At 36.8% G+C, this 12,718-nt stretch overlaps 1 long non-coding RNA gene across 1 annotated transcript; it reads right to left on the reverse strand.

Annotated features, from left to right (window-relative positions):
- Window positions 1-2,810: 2,810 nt before the first annotated feature.
- Window positions 2,811-11,647, reverse strand: LOC111946760. The gene is made up of 4 exons (XR_002872515.1): window positions 11,520-11,647; window positions 10,120-10,159; window positions 7,921-8,074; window positions 2,811-6,224 (listed from the first exon to the last, which is right to left on the reverse strand). It is a non-coding gene; the product is annotated as an uncharacterized LOC111946760 (long non-coding RNA).
- Window positions 11,648-12,718: the final 1,071 nt, after the last annotated feature.

A 12,718-nucleotide genomic window follows, 5' to 3' on the forward strand; every position in this document is an offset into this window, starting at 1 on the left:
CAAGCTCGGGTACTCTACCAGAGGCCTGGGAGCTTGAGGGTCCTGCGCAGTATCTTAGCTGTTCCTAGCACTGCGCTTTTCTGGACTGAGAGGTCTGAGATCTTTCCAGGTATCTGTTGTAGCCACTCCTCCAGCTTGGGGGTTACTGCCCCGAGTGCTCCAATTACCACAGGCACCACTGTCACCTTCACTTTCCATGCTTTCTTCAGTTCTTCTCTGAGTCCCTGGTATTTCTCCAGTTTCTCATGTTCCTTCTTCCTGATGTTCCCATTGCTTGGCACTGCCACATCCACCACAACAAATTTCCTCTGTTCTTTATCCACCACTACAATGTCTGGTTGGTCCGCCATTACTATCCTATCAGTCTGGATCTGGAAGTCCCACAGGATCTTTGCCCTCTCATTCTCTACCACCTTCAGAGGTGTTTCCCATTTTGACCTTGGGGTTTCCAGTTCATATTCTGCACACATGTTCCTGTATATTTTCCCAGCCACTTGATTGTGGCGCTCCATGTATGGCTTTCCCTGCCAGCATCTTACACCCTGCAGTTATGCGCTGGATTGTTTCAGCCGCCTCTTTGCACAGCCTACACCTTGGGTCTTGCCTGTTGTGGTAGATCTGAGCCTCTATCGCTCTGGTGCTCAGGGCTTGTTCCTGAGCTGCCAGGATGAGTGCTTCAGTGCTGTCCTGTAGGCCAGCCCTTTCTAGCCATTGGTAGGACTTCTTGATATCAGCCATTTCAGTTATGGTCCGGTGGTATATCCCATGCAGAGGTTTGTCCTCCCATGAGGATTTGTCCTCCAGCACTGTATCCTCTGCTCTCCATTGCCTGAGACATTCACTGAGCACGCTGTCAGTTGGGGCCTTGAGCTTGACGTACTCATGCATCTTGGATGTTTCATCCAGGACAGTGGCTTCTACGCTCACTAGTCCTCGGCCTCCTTCCTTGCGGCTAGCATACAGTCTCAGGGTGCTGGATTTGGGATGGAACCCTCCATGCATGGTGAGGAGCTTTCGTGTTTTAACATCCGTGGTCTGTATCTCTTCCTTTGGCCATCTTATTATTCCTGCTGGGTATCTGATAACTGGCAGTGTGTAGCTGTTTATTGCCCGGGTCTTATTTTTGCCATTGAGGTGGCTTCTCAGGACTTGCCTTACTCGTTGGAGGTATTTAGCTGTTGCAGCTTTCCTTGTTGCCTGCTCCAGGTTCCCATTTGCCTGCGGAATTCCAAGGTACTTGTAACTGTCCTCAATGTCTGCTATTGTTCCTTCTGGGAGTGAGACCCTCGTGTGGACTACCTTGCCTCTCTTTGTCACCATCCGGACAAAGAGGATGGCACAAGGGATGTATATATATATATATATATATATATATATATATATATATATATATATATATATATATATATATATATATATATATATATATATATATATATATATATATATATATATATATATATTGTTTTTGTTTTTAATAGATGTGAGAACAAGGTTCTGTTAGAATGTTATTACTCAAGTAATCCCACCTAGAGGGGTTACATGTAGATAGTAATGTGGAATGGATGGCTTTGAAACCCACAATCAAGGCTAACTCCCAAACAACTGGTAGCCCAATGCTCTAACATCCACAAACGGCAACTCCTATCACAACTTGAGATTGAAGCAGTACAAAACAATTGCAACACCACGGGAGAGCCAGAAAAACACGTCAGAGAGGAGGCTATACCACACTCTCACCCTGGGATTGGGTACACAGCCCCAACAACCACAGATATGCTGAGCGAGGCAGCAACTGACCTGAAAGACAACATCATGTCTAGAATGAACACTAGACAACCCAGACACCAGCTACAACGGTTAAGTGATGTACCGCCTGAAAGTCTCCTGGAAACTGTGAATGAAGAATTGAGGGCAATTCCTACCACAACAATCACAGAAACCAATGAACAGCAGTGATCCTTGAGATGCTTGGCTGAGCAACCATGGGAGAAAACAATACCCACCATGGAAGCAATGGTCAATCCCCTCTTTGCATCTTCATTTTAATAATGACACAGAATAAGCGGTTTTTAAGTAGAAAATGAAAAAGCATTTTGAAGGGTTGATTTTTCATTTTATTTTTGAGTCATTTCATCAAATGACTCATGGTATTTGACATTTTACATACAGTTACACTGTGAAAAGGAAAAAGCATTTCTGTTAATCCATTTTAATTTTCAAATTAGATATTTTTAATTGAATTTTGCTACACATTTACCAGGGAACTTTTTAAAAATAAAATTTCAAATACCATTTTCTTTATCATTTTAATTAAGTGACAGAATGAGCAGCGTTAAAGAAGAAAAAGAAAAAGCGGTTTGGCAGATTGCTTTTTATTTTTAATTTTGAGTCAACAAATGCAGCTTCATTATGAAAATGAAAAAGTATTTCTGGTTTGACTTTTATGTTTATTAATGCTACACAAATGCTTCCATACAAAACTAGTGTTCATAAATACGTATATCACATGCCCGGTGTGTACGCAGCAGACGCCAAAACATAAATAAAAGTAACAACAAATTTCACCTCAGTGTAAGTCACACAGCTAAACTATGAAAAAAAAATGACTTGTGCTCTGAAAAAAAAAATATAATCAGCTTCCTAAATGTAAATGTTCAGTGGATTGGTAAGAAAATGACAAAATCTCAGGTGATGGTGCTTGATGTGGTTAAATATAATGCCTTACATTTATAGATAAACTACATTCTTCAGTAGGGTTCATTAATTTGTTGTACATCAAAAAATACAATATGCAAAGATTGAAATGAATGTCACACCAATATTTTAATTTTCAATTAACAAAATCTTTTACATTTGAACACACTGTGTTAATGCTATTTCAATGTTATCAAATAACAGGAGTCTGTTGAATGTTAGACCAGTCATTCTGCAATGAAGAAGCAATGTCTCAGCCAGAGTTAACCGAGACACAACCTGCAAACATATCACTAGCAAAACATCCCTCCAGTATTTACACAAGAGAAAGAGCAAAAACTCTGGGTATTATTTAACATAATAAAAGGTGTGGTGCTGCCACTCCACACTGTCTGAGCTTTAGATGTTTAAATACACACGAGATGAAAAAAGGAGACGCTTTGACCCGACCTGAGGTTCAGCCATGTCAACGTTGTGAGTTCACCACATTTCATCGCTTTCTACCTCCATGGTAGCAAAGTGGACCACCCACCAAAATCCAAGACACAGCTTTGTTGTTCTTGAATCTGGTCTAATTTGCCATCAACGACCTGATTGAAGACTTCTGGTGATCTTGGACTGTTTTGCATTAGAGGCATGGATTTGGGCTCTCGGCAGTTTGGCTGACGTTGAACATGTTACATAAGGGAAATTCGATCAACAATAGATCATAATATGGTTTATTCTGTCTTTAAATAAAACTGTTTTCGTCATGCTATATCGAACCATTAGTTAACTGATCAAAAATTTGGAAAATCGCATGTTTTGTTACAACCTGGAAAAAAGATATAACTTTATCCTTAAAATAGGATGGGTTATAATATTCTATTTTAAGAGCCAATTTAAAAACACAAGGTGACAGTTCCTATTACAAATACTTCAAAAATCCAAATACATTTTCAACAATAGATTCCATTTCTTTTTGATTTATCGATCGATTATCAATTATTGACCTCATTACTGCTCAGCAAAAAATGATTCTAATTTCCCGCCACACTTAAAAGTTTTAATTTTTTTTTATATGACAGTATCCCTTATAGTACAGGAATATTATGGATTATATAGATTATTTCTGGTTGTGTTTACTGATGTTGAAGTTATTTTGAGAGATACAGGTGTCAAAATGTCACTCTTGTTCCAAACAAGGTTGGGTGTTATTATAAACACGTTAAAGCGGCTAACGTGTAGCTGTTTTTTTATGTAAGGGTTAATGGCTGACGAAGTGTGCATTATAAGATATTTTACCAAGGTCCAGGTGAATACTCGATTCTGATTGGCTGCTGGGTGTGTGTCAAAAAGTGATAACCGCACGCCCAAAATAGAAGTTACGGTTACCTATCTTAAATCTTCAGTATCACAGCGCCGGCTTCTTTAAAACAACCTTTAGCTTCATCGTCTGGACAAAATCAAGTGGTAAGAGGTGAACTTTCTCTCTGAACTGATGCTTTATTCAACCCGTCGGGACGATCAGCATAGATACATATATATATCGCCAAGTCTTGACTGCAGCAGTGATGCGGCACCTGATCACGTTACCGTGACAACGCAACGTACCACATGACAAACAGTCCGCTTTTCGTGAAAAAAGCGATCCAAATCGGAAAAAAACAAGAATTAAGGACTAAAAACTGGTTAATATTTATTTATTTTGTAAGTGACCACGGCATGAGCCGGTTAAAGGCCTTCGAAGTGTGCATCATCACTTTGCATCTGAAGGTTCAGGCTTCCATGGCGTGCGTTAAAAAGTGATAATGCACACTTTGTCGACCATTTACCCTTAGTTAACACACCTGAACCTGCCGATGCAAATATCCAACCAATTTTTAGTACGTTAGTCTTGTTAATTGTTTGGTTTGGTTTGTTTTTTTCAGAAAAAGCAGTCAATTTGTTACTTGGTGGGGCGCGTTGTCACGGTAACATGACAATGACGCTTAGCCGGAACCAGACTGGACTGCAGCTGCAAAGGAAAGTTATTTTTATGCTGATTGTCACCATAGGTTAAATAAAGCATTAGTTCAAAGAGAAAGTTCACCTCTTCTCTTTACTGCTTGTTTTTGCCCAGAGGATGAAGCAAAATGATTTAAAGAAGCCAGTGCAGTGATATAGAATATTTAAGCTATGTGACAGGAATTTCCTTTTTAGGTGTGCCTTATCACAGTTGATTATCACTTTTTAATCCACACCCAGCAGCCAATCAGAATCAAGTATTCACTCGGACCATGGTTTCAGTGTTGCTAAAAAGGTTGGGAGTTATCATTGTCACAGTAACGTTTGTTTTCTTAAATACAGTTTTTTTGGTTTTTAATGGTGACTACAAGGTGAAACTGGCAACCTGTCCACGGTGTACCCTGAATTCAACCAACAGTGGCCGGTATAGGCTCCAGTAACCCTGAGTCCACAAAAGGGGATCCGTGTCTTGAAATATGGATTGATGGACTCTATGGATGTCGATGGGTGTCTGTTGCACGGTCAAGTTCTTGAAAGACTTTTGCTTGTGTCTTTATTTCTGCAGACATAAAAAATTACTGAGGCCAAAGACAAGACAGGAATCTTTTATTTTCTCAGATTAGGTACTTATATTGCAGTTCCATCTTTTTTTCTTCATCTTTGCATCTGAAGCTAACTTTAGCAATTATTTAATATTTGTTAAGTCTTCTATAAATAAATAAAAACACAATGAAAAATAAATAAATGTGAAAAACAATTTTTTTAAATGATTTGCATAGTGACTCAAAAAGTTATGAGTAATAAAATAAAAAATCCTCAAATTGGCTTGGGTAATTTAATTAAGTAATTTTGGCCCTTAAATCATGAACTGCTGTGAATGAATTCCAGAGTTCCAGAAAGTGATGGACTTTCACATAGAATCATTTACAAGATTATGTTGGCTTGCAAAACCTTGATGCACAACAGACCTTAGACAAACACAAAACTCTTGATTTTTGTGGCTTTCAAAAAAACCCCAATATAACAGTATTTTATTTTTTTTAAACAGTCGAATACTTTTAAACATAAAACTCTGGCTTTTTTAATTTTTTACTTTTGTATTGTTGTTTATTATTTCTAAGACTTTTTAACTGACAATCAAATAAAAAAAATTAAATTTGCAATTTTGCAGCTAGAGGTGCAAAAACAGCCCCCAAAAAACCCATGAAAGTCTTTTTTTACGTACATAAAAACTAGGTTGAATTGATAGACACATTTTTTCATAAATACAAAAAAGTCAATCAGGTTACATGACATCATTTATCTTCTCACTTGTCTTGGTGATGAGGGGACACACAAGAAGTGGCAGGAGGAAGGTGGCAATGATAACCGGTGCCGTCATCAAGATGAGGGAGAGGGTTGGGGGGTCCTGCATGTTCGTGCAGAGGGGGAAGTATCTCTGATGGACCTCCATGAAGACCTCATTTACCACAGACTTGTAACCTTTGCACCAGCTGCCAACAGCCGTGCTGTCCACGCAAGACGAAAACTTAAAGTAGATGCTGCAGGAGAGGAAAGTTCATTAAAACTTCAGGAGTGCTCCAACCATTATTTATACTTTTTCAGAAAAAAAAGTCAGTCATAAATCAGAGATTTTATTCTATTTACAATAAATGAGTAATATATGAAATACAATAAGAGGTGAACTCAAGCCACACTCCACAAAAAAATAATTAGAGCTGCAAACCACGGGACTGGAAGATATACAGGTAAATGCAGTTTGAAATAAAAGTCTGTTTGTTTGAACAGGGCTCCTGGCAATAAAGAGAAGATTTAGTGGATCCCTGACATTAGTATTGTTATTATAATTTAAAAATCATGAAAACTAATATTGACAAATGTGGAACTCTGGAAAATTAACTCATGCAAAAGCTGTGGACTGAGGGAGCATCCATTAAAATGTCAAAAGTGTTTTTTTAAAATGAAATCTGAGATATAATAAATAAAGGGTTGACTCACTTTTTTGCTTTACATGCTGAATTATAGTCTTAGACTGTTAATAATGTCTTTTATTCAGGAGGAATGTGTTTTATGTAAAAATTTGTAGGTATTCATGAATTAATCAACAGAATGATTTATACTCCTAATGCTTCCCTAGTGAAGTAATTTGCATGGATCCCTTGTTTTAACACCAATTTATATTTTTTTTAATAAATTAGGATCGTAATAATAGTACATTTTACTAAAAATGCTTCATATACAACTTGTCAGTAATGCTCGCAAGTAAAATTTTGATGTCTTTCAATGCTATATGTGTTTAAAAGAAGTTGAAATAAAATTCTATAAAAGCATCGTCAAAACACATTTTTCAAGTTTTTTTATGAAATTTTGAAAGGTTAGATAAATGTTATTAATCCTAAAACGAAAAGGCAGTGTTGTCCATGTGTACCCTAAACTCTCATGACCATTGGATTACATTCAGTTCGGCATCATTGGACATTACAGCGTTTATCTGTTTACTATAAACTAGATTTTTACATGTATACAATTCTTCTGATAATAGGGTAGTAAGCTTTTTTCAAACCTTTAACATAAAGGATATTTTAACTTTATATATATATATATATATATATATATATATATATATATATATATATATATATATATTAATTCTGATATTCTGAAATATCTGATTTTTGTGTTGTTTTAATTGTCATATCTTTAGAGTTGAAGGCAAATAGAGCATAATAAAACCTCTGCTCTAACAACCAGCTGTTAGTGCAATGTTTCAGCGTGAAGCGCTGTAGTGAGCTCTAATCAAGCCTGACAGATGGAAACTTGATCAACAAGCAAGTGATGATGGATCCTCCCGTCTCACACACGGAGAGACTTCAGCCATAAACCACCTTTAAAATGAAATATAGATGATCACAGCCAAGATTTAACAGCAGCTCACTGTAGGCAGGGTGGCAAAAACTCCAAGTCTCCATAAACAGCTACCGTCTGGAAGTTGGAGGCCATTCATCATTCATTACAATATGGCAAATTTGCTGAACTCAGGACCATATGTGGGATTCAGGAGGCAGACAAGAGTGGCAGGATCTGGTTTTTTCCCATGACTGGAGGTCACATGTCTTTATTGAAGAGGTAATAAAGTTAAAGTGAGTAATGTTCCACTTCAATCGCCTTGCCTGTGGTTTTGCTCATACAAAAGACAATCACATTTGTGACAGAACAGTGATAGAAAACTAACCATACCCTTTGACTTCAGGCCATGGACAGTTCTTCTGATAACCACTCGTTTCCATGCTCTTGTTAAAGTCAGACACACAGTCGAAGAGATTGAGGTTAAACATGTTCTGGTCGCACGGCGGAGCAGCAAATGTTGAGGCCATGCCTGAAGAAAACAGCACTGTAGAGGAATAAAGTTAAAGTCCTAACTGTTGTCTCACACTATAAGTTTATGAAACTTGTTCTCCACATTGGACCTGCTCTCAGGAAACAGTTGCTAGTTTAACCCACCAATCCAACCCCGTAATGCAGAGTATTAAGCAGAGGTGTCATTTTTAGAGTCTTTGGTATAACTCAACCATTGATTTGAATTTATGACCTTCCACTCTCAGGACAGACACTCTTCCACAAGGCCGCTGAGTTGGTTAAATCAGTCCAGTGCAGGGACACAACAAACACTTTAGCCCTTGTGCTATCTTAGATGACCCCACTCTTGCATTTGCGTGTTCTCCCTACCATGACAAAGGTGGATAAAGGTGGAAAGATTTCATGTAATCCATGGACACCTGTGAAGATCACAAATCATTGAAGAAAAAAGGTTCAGCGCACTGTTTAGTGGGTCTAGATGACCCAACTCCCAATGTTAAAGTGCCTAGGATAGCACAAGGGTTATAATCACTAATCAGTACCAACCACTCCACTCCACCTACTCATTATTGCCCATTGCAATAATGGGTTTAATATGGAACAATCCAAACACAGATTAAATGATAAAATAAAGTCTTAATCTCTCACATGTATTTACAATTATGACATTCACGAGAAATAAAATGTTTTACCCAAATTTGTGGTCATTAAACACAAATTTGGGTTAAAATATAATATCTCAACAAGTTTTTGTTTCGTTTCTAGTTTATTGGATACAAATAACATTTTTATTTAATATAAATGATTTTTTTAAGTGTACTTTCTAGAGTTATTCATAATCTATCTGCCGTTTTTAATAGAGCTTTGACAACAAGGTCATTTCTCCTTTATGGGGTCAATAAAGTTTTATTCTATTCAATAGGAAAAAAATAACCTATTACATTTTTTGTAATTTGGAACGTACATCTTGTTTTAAGACAATTCATTATGATTATTTCGTTGATTATGTCATTTGATCTTCAGAAACATCCTATTTTAAGAAATGTCTCTACTGAAACAATTTACCTTTATATAATATTTTTATGTAGAAGATACATTTAATGAACGTGAGTCAAGACACAAAGATGCTTGATTTGGAGAAACTGGAAAATCTGATTTGACAAACAGACCAACTTAAATTTAACAACAGCAGGGCAGAAGTTTGAAAATAAATGTACATATAATTTCAAGATTAATTTATTTTAAAATGTAATTTTAGTTATACTTTCAGATGAGTATGTGGTAGAAATAATGAAGTTTGACTGACGTATCATTAACAATTTGATCAATTTAGAGTCAAATATAAAACATAAAACTCATTAATTTAACAATTCACAATTATTTTAAGATATACTATTTCCAATTATCAGAGCAATATACCTAAATATGAGTGTTTAAATCTAGTTTCAAGATTTAATTTTGCCTTAAAGGGGCAGAACATCACATCTTCATTTAAGAAATCTTACCAACACAAATTTTACCAGCTTCATTGGCAGATTTTTGTTTATTATATTACACAAAACACCCATAAGCACACCCATACTCTAAATATTTTAAGCTTCTTTTAAGAAATCAGTTTTTACAGTGAAATTGTCAGGAACTGGAAGTGTAGGATCCAAAATGCAGATGGCTTGGTGGCTGAAACTCAGACATGTAATACATAAACTTAGACATTATTTTGTTGCTTCCTTGGTTTTGTCATGTCTAAGCAGAACAAAGAAGAAATGAAAACCAGTCACTTATATAGACCAAAGGCGATTAACTAAAATATAGTTAGCTTTGAATTATCATTAACCTAAACCTGGTATGACTGACAGGGGGATAAGCTTAAAACAGAACATTATACCAAATAAAATAAAACTGACAAATCCAAAATCAAGAGCACAATCCTCAGAAATTCCGCATCTCCCTAAGCCTGGAGCTTTTAGAGAAGAAAAGAAGCAGAGACACAAAATTTAATAAAACTCTATGAAATGTGAGTCACCATAATGAATTGTCAAACTTAGATGAACAAAGATGGTCAGGAAAAGTTTATCTTACCTGTCCAGGTAAAGACATGTGCCATCAAAACAGCAGTCATCTGTGTAAAAATATGTTAAAATAAACATATTTTTGTATCATTTTTTGGCACAAAATAAATTGAAAACACTTGTTTTAGTCCCTTGCTTGAAGGCATGCATGAGTGTTCTACTTTGTTTGATCTAAAATATTTCATTTTGTTTTATTGAGGCCTTTTTACCTGTATTTTACTATGGCTTACATTCAGGTTAATACATAACTCAATTATCATGTGATTCACAATAAAAAAGATTTTCTGGAGTCCAGCAAGTTTATATAGAAAAATGCTGTCAACGTGTTATGTCAAGTTCAAACCGTGTGTTACGCCCATGGTGTTTACATTGGACAATCAGGGAGGGTCTTCTTTTTTTTTTTTAACTGTTTAAAAAACAGTTTACTAGCTCATGTCCACCACCTACAGTTAGAAGAGTCTCGGTGCAAAATGTTTAAATGGTGGAAATCTCATGAATCTTGCTCTAGGCTTATTCTTTCACAACTCTATTCCGATACATGAAAGACTTTATGTCGTATAATTCCATTCAGGCACAAACAATAATTATTCTTTTCTGCTCTGTGATTATCTTTTTATCGGCTGGCACTTTTGTGAATTAAACGTCACTACTAAATCCAACTCCCCGAGTGGTCAAAATTCAACCTGATTTAACTTTTAGGGTGCGTTTTGTACATGGAGCCCGTCGTAGAAACTTGCATAGCTACTTATTCACGCGAAAGCCTGAAACGTCCATTTTCATTGCTTTTCCTTTGGAAGTGGTCGCTTGAACACGTGTTGCCGAGGAGGTAGTTAACGTAGCTTTACAGTCCAAATCCTAAACCCGCTGCAGGCAGAGCTTTGCTGCTGCAGATGTGGGCGACACGACCTCACTGAGGGAAAGCAGACCTGTGCTTGTCAATGCAATTAGACTGACCAGAATTTTACCTAACAATGTTCCAGTCATATCTAGTTCAAAGGTGAATATACTCAAAGCTGCACCTCTATGGAATAAAAGAAAAAAAACAGGTATGGTGTCTAAATGCCTCTTGTACATTTCTGTAGGAAAAGTGATGTAATTGTATCTGGTGGGAGGCAATTGCTGCAGAGCACAGATGTCACCAGGGAATGTAAAAAAAAAAAAAATAAAAAGGCTTTTTTTCTCTTCTTTTGACTTTTGATTTTTTTTCTACTTCAAAACACTTCTCGTTGTCATAGCAACATCAAGCAAATAAACAATTATACACATTTTTAACCAATAGCTTAAAGATTTCCAAACCACAAACATTTCTAACTAAAGTCAGCTTCAGCATACGAGTTTGGGGATTATATCACACAATATCATTAAATATATGAAAAACAAACAAAAAGAAATGACATTTTCTGTAAGTACCTTTAATGTTCTGTTGTCTTGCCTTCGTCCCCAGTTCCAGTAGTAGACTCACAGATGAACAACTGGCTACAGAAAGCTTCTGTGGTGCTGTGGTGATCCGTTCAGAGTTTTTTTTTTTTTTTTTTTTTATCAGTACAGCTAATGAGGTTGAGTAACAGCAGCAGGCAATCTGCTTCCTTTCCCAGACTGAGTCTGTATGTTCCCATGTTAGCCAAAGACATGATTTCCTCTCAAAACCCCCCCAGAGACTATGCACTGTGGCCTCAGTGTCAGCAAGCATGCACAGTTAGATGGAGAGGCCTATTCTGACTGTAGGGCCGGGGGTGGGACGATTGGAGGGAAATAAAACATTGGAGCCCTCCTGAAAGACCTAGCATGCAACTGTAGTATGCTGCTCAAGTCTTATATAGAAAAAGAAGCCTGTCAAGTCATCAATCAGTTATAGAAAACTTTGGTATTTTTTAAAAGTGTCCTCAGGGTAAATTCAATGGAAAAAGACAGGAAAACGTTTTATGTATTAAAACAAAACCACAAAAAAAGCTAAAAAAAAAGAACAGATTTTACAATGTTTTTAATGAGGTCATAAGGTGAACAAAAACGGTAATATTTCTTTGTTAAAGCAGCTGTTAAGAGTGAAAAGACAGACATGTTGCAATTAATGTTTTCTGATCTCCCTGCAGCTGTGCTTTTCTGTTTCCCCCTCCCTTTAGTTTAGAGCACAGTGCATGTGTAACTTAGGGAAAACACAACAAACTTAACCCTTGTGCTATCTTAGATGACCTAACCCTTACATTGACGTGTTCTCCCTACCATGACAAAGGTGGATAAAGGTGGAAAGATTTTATGCAATCCATGGACACGAGTAAGGTTCACAAATCATTGAAGAAAAAAAGTCCAGCGCACTGTCTAGTGGTTCTAGATGACCCAACTCCCAATGTTAAAGTGCCTAGGATAGCACAAGGGTTAATAAAGGAGGAAGCGACAGAATACGCGCCAGAGTGGAGAAAGATTGTTGCTGGGTATTATCTCTGTTCGCTCTCCTCGTTTAAAGGTACCTTTGGTCTGCTGTCTTTCTTTCCTTATGATGTTATTCTGATGTTGCAGGTTGTTTTAACCCAACAGCTACAATGATTGAATATAGAAATACTCAAAAAACACAGTATCAGTCTGAAGTTTGTCATCATTAGAAAAATACTACA

Source organism: Oryzias latipes, chromosome 21 (genome assembly GCF_002234675.1).
Source record: "Oryzias latipes chromosome 21, ASM223467v1".
In the NCBI taxonomy this organism is placed as follows: Eukaryota; Metazoa; Chordata; class Actinopteri; order Beloniformes; family Adrianichthyidae; genus Oryzias; species Oryzias latipes.